The following is a 5,299-nucleotide window of genomic DNA, read 5'->3' as shown; positions in this document are numbered from 1 at the left end:
TCATTTTTTATAAATTCTCTTATTATTATGATGTGATTTCACAACCATTGACCTCTCCTATTGTTAAATAATTCATTCAGCACTGAACAACATATTATTTTATTGGTATACAAAATAATATATTTTGTGTGTATGACCAAGTTATGATCTAAGATTTTTCAATACTTGAATCATCCTTTTAAAGATTTTTATAAAATTATTTTTTTTTTAATTTCAGGCATTGGCACAGTGAATGGCATCTGAAAAATTTTGACCCTTGTTTCTGGAAGTGAAATGTTAGATGTAAGTAATGATGTCTGAGACCCTTATCACACATGAACATGAATAACTTGTTTCGGACAATTTTTCTGCCTGGTTTACTATTGAAAGAAAGACATGCAACTTTTTCCTTCCTTTCTAAAAAAATTGCAAATTGTTCGTTTTCAATCAATCAGCTATCAGCTTGTTTGTAATGGGGAACCAGTCTCCCATGTTAACCCCAAAGTGATCTATGAAAATTGGCTGTTGTGACAAAGCAGAAAAATTGTTCCAAACAGTTGTTCTTCCAAAACAAACCGACGTGTGATAGCATCCTTACTGTTAATAATACTGTGAAGCACTTAATTGTATGCTTTGCTAATGAATATGTACTAGGCAATTGTGGTTATTATGAAAGAGGTGAAATTTCAAATACAGTTGTTTCAGTTACAATTATTACAGATATTATTTAATTTTGTAATAATGCTAATTAAAAATATGAATTAAGAAAATGGAAAAATTAGTGTATGAGCATACTAAGTAGTTCAGAGTAAGACTTGTACTTAATTTATAGTAGGGGCTCATTCACACATATGATGACTCTTACACTGATATAAACTTGGTATGCTTTTATACTGTTCACATGTCTTCTATATTCAGATTTGAATCATCATCTGCCAACAAATTCAGTTAATCAGGCATTGTTGACCTTATTAGTTTCTTGCAGATGTGTGAACTTTGGAAACATTTTTAGATTTAGTGTAGTTTTTGTTTGCTTTTCAGGTTTTCACATAATATCAACTAGAAACATTACCTCTTCATTTTAAAGGTCAAAGAAATAAAATAAAAAAACAATTAATTAGTTAATATCAAACCTAAAATGTTCTTTTATTACACAACTATTATTTAAGCCATCCAAATGGGCGCAATATTTTTATAATACTTTTATTTAATTTTCCAGTATATGTTATTGAAGCCATTCAAATCCCACTTGGGCATTTTCAAGCATATTAGTTGTTGAATATTATGTCTGACTGTAAACACACAGGCAAAGTATGTATAATTATTATGTAATTTAACCTATCTTTCCTTCAAATATTTCTTTAAAATTACACGAGACAGGCATACATTTGAGCTTTGATTAACAGACTTAGTGTAGTCGCCATGACGGATAAGAAAACAGATGAATAATAGACCACCCATAATCACCAACATATAATGCAAGGATTTGTGTGTGTGTGTGTGATTATGGCAAAGCCTCGAAGGCTATCTGCCTAAGAAGAGGGATGCCTTCGTGGAGGACTTTCTAAGGGAAACTGGCTCGTATACACGTTACACATGGGGAAAACCACGAAAACGCCCATGCAGCGAGCCCGTTCGCGGGACTCGAACCTCGGACCGAACTACCAGTGTTCAGCGACTTTACCGCTCGGCCGCTGGTGGGCTGCAAGGATTTGAGAATAAAGATTGCTTATTAGCATAATAGTGCACTGAATATTAGATATAAGAATTATAGAACTGAAAGATTTGTCACGTATCATCTTTGCTTATTATTATATATATTGAAAATAAACAGTTTGCTTCTGCAACAGAATAAATATCGAGTGTCTTGAAATGTTTTGTATACCTGGAGCTTTACAGTTCAGTACATTATACAAAGAGCAGTATATATAATGATTATCAGGTCTGTACAGAAATTTTTAATGGAAAATTCTTGTGTATAGATTTAGTTGATATTTCTTATCTTGTGTACAGATTTAGTTGATATTTTGCAAGACATGGCTATATTTCAGACTTTTATTGTAATTACTGTGACAATCATTAGAAAATTATACACGTATGAAAATTATTAATATTACATTATGTAGCTTATATTAATCATTTTCATACGTGTATATGTAATATTTTGGCAGGCACAGGAATGACCAAAGCTTGACAATATAACTACATCATAGGCCAGGCATTGTTATGGCTGGATAGAAGGTTGCAAAATGACGACAAAGAAGGATTTAGCTTTTTAGATCCCACATCTTTATTCAATTCTCTCAGCAGATCATTTTGCCTTTAGATGAAATTCTCAAAATTATATATTCAATATTGATTTAAACTGAGTAAGATTAAATTTAGACTTTACGTCATATCTGCTTTAACAAAGGAAAGAACAAGATGGGAGGAGCAGCGGTAGAAGAAAGCAGTCTGACGAAAAATGGCACGTATTCAGTATGTGTACTAGCGGTTATATAACATGCCAGAATGTTCTCGAAAGTACTGGTCTAGGATAAGATCCTGAAACTGTAGTCATAAAGTTAATTATAGGTTGCATGCTCGCGCAGAGCAAAGCCACTGTATTGTCTATATTTTACATATATATAATACATATTCTTTGTGTCTTGGTGAATACATTCTACCTCGCTGGCAGGTAACAGAAACTGACGATCAAAAGATTGATGAATATTTAATAATTTTGATGAGGTTATCTAGGAAAGTAAAATAGTTTAAAACGTATTAAATATGGTTTTCCAGAATGTTTCCTAGCATAGTTTTTAATCTCAAACTAAATGATACACATTATCTGGAAGTTCATATTCTTGTGTCATAAAGTATGCTTTATTGTAATTAGTCTTAGATTGTAAAGTTAAATTTATGAAAATATGATGAGTTAAAAATGTATTGCAGATATTAAACTAGATTTTTATATGCAATTTTGAAATTTTAGAGATCTTGCTTCATGTAATTATTTTTAATGTTTTTATTAAATTCTTAATTAATGCTATTATGCATGCATTAGAAAGTGAAATGAAATAATACTTAGGGATATCATTTGGCTGCATTCTGTTGTTTCTCAGTTAAACTATTCTGCATTCAAAAAATTACTCAAGGATTCTCACGAATACCAGCTCAAACAGTTCCAAAGTATTTCTGAAAAATATACATCATTACTTAAGAATTGTATCTTTTTGATAATATTATTTAGCCTTTACAAGTTACTGCCAAAATTATTTTGTAAATCAGAAATCTTCGAGGGGATTAGTGTGTCTCGCATAGTTACCCTGGTGCCACACTATAACACTGAAATTGATAGATGTATTAAATATACAATTATATATAAATATACAATTATATGTTATAATTGAATGTTTAATCAAAAATGTCTAATTCCTCTTTTGTGATATTTCAATAATTGATACTACTGAAACAAGAAATATTGGTACATTAACATTTTCTTAATATTCATTGTGTATTTGTTATGATGCATGTATTAATGTCATTACAAGTTAGCATTTGATAATGTTTGTTTCAACAATTTAGGGTTTGATGAAGTGCCACAGAGATTATCGCTTAAAGAATGCGTGCAGGCCAACCACCAACACAAGATATTAAAAGAGCAATGAAAATGAAGATTTAACTATAAAGAAAAATCTGACTAATATTATTACTCATAACACTTAATTGTTTCGTATTATTGTAAATTTATGCGAGTTTTCCTGTATTCTGTTTATTTTGCAACTTATGTTATTGTAAATTCATGTATGTTTTCATTCTTGCTCTGTCATGCATTTCATACTAATTGTTTGTTGTGCATATTAATTATATGTGTATATTACTTCATTGAATTACTGTATTTGAATTTTAATAAACCTTTTTACCATTCAGTAGTACTTTTCCATAAAACCCTGAACATTCTAAACATCCCATATCACTAATCCTCAATTCTAAATAATACATGAGTTTACTTAATTCATGTATTAATAACGAATTTGAAAAATAATACAATAGTGACATATTTTGAGGTAAAATAAATACTGCTCAATTGAACATTTTAAAATGTTTTTCCTTTTAATAGAGGAACATTTTTTAAGGATTTAATTATTAGTATTTGAATATTGTATTAATATATTATTAAGTAGTATATGAATATACTGTGTGTAATGAATAAGTAAGGCAGTGAATAAATTTTGAACAATGATTTCATATGAGGAAATATGATCTGCCTGGGTTAAAAAATTAATCTTTAAATCCTATTTATGAGATTATATGGCTGGAATCTGTAGCCCAAAAGCAGCTAAAGCAACTCACCTCCAAAAAAGAAGACATTTTAAATAGTTTCTTCCAACACTTGAAATATTTAAACATTACACGACCCTAAATTTCTAGTGAATTTAAAATACTCATTTCATTCAGTTCAGCTACTAGCCATTATATGAAATTTTCCTATATTATTAAAATGTTCCTCATGATTTTGCAAGGTGAAGACCACAAATGTTCTGCCCTCATAACTAAGGATGATATAATCAGCATGAAGTAGACTTCAGCGTAAGGAATATGGAACTATATATTTTGCTCTTTGTTTATTAATTAGCTCACTTTTAAAAAATTCATATCATATAGTAAGTAGTATTCATAATTTTTCTCATTTTCTTAATATTTCATTGAAGTATTTAAATGTTAATTTAATTAGCAATACCTAATAATGTCAAATGCATAGATTATACAGAATGGGATTCTGACCATAACACTCAGGCAAAGTGATATACATGTTAATTTTTCAACAAGTTTCTGCGTTATGCTTTTTACTCTCTACACAATGTTTAATTTTTAATTATTATTTTTTATTATTTGTAGGACCTTAGGTCCTACAAATAATAAAAAATAATAGTAATACCAGAAAGTGTGACTTTCTTATATTATCCAACAGGAGACCTATGTTCACATCTTATATTTTGAATTTACAGTTTTCTTTTGTAGATGACAGACACCATATATTCAAAAGAAATTAACATGCTGCTGTATATATGCATGTGTTTTTCATATTTACAGCTGTTGCATGTGATGTTATGTAATCGGGTAAAAAATGAAAGAATTAAGTTTATTGACACCAAAACAAATGCATACTTCGATATAAAGGCTGCATAAAAATGAAAATGGCTAAATTAAAATAGTGAATTGAGGTTGTAGAGTTCTCATTTATTTTTATTAACCAGCTATTTTATGATATTTAGCTTTTCTTTCTTCCTTTCCATTTTCCTGCCAGGATGCTAATTTTGAGTGTATTCAAATGAGG

General features: G+C 29.5%; 1 long non-coding RNA gene across 1 annotated transcript; it reads left to right on the top strand.

Moving 5' to 3' along the window:
- The first annotated feature begins 217 nt into the window (after positions 1-217).
- Positions 218-3,890, top strand: LOC118192781 (uncharacterized). The gene is made up of 2 exons (XR_015039347.1): positions 218-282; positions 3,547-3,890. It is a non-coding gene; the product is annotated as an uncharacterized LOC118192781 (long non-coding RNA).
- The last annotated feature ends 1,409 nt before the right edge of the window (positions 3,891-5,299 follow it).

Source organism: Stegodyphus dumicola, chromosome 2 (assembly GCF_044657685.1).
Source record: "Stegodyphus dumicola isolate Sdum_Otavi_A_Nest chromosome 2, ASM4465768v1".
NCBI classification, from domain to species: Eukaryota; Metazoa; Arthropoda; class Arachnida; order Araneae; family Eresidae; genus Stegodyphus; species Stegodyphus dumicola.
Note: the sequence above shows the minus strand (reverse complement) of the source record. Positions and strands in the feature narration are given on the sequence as shown.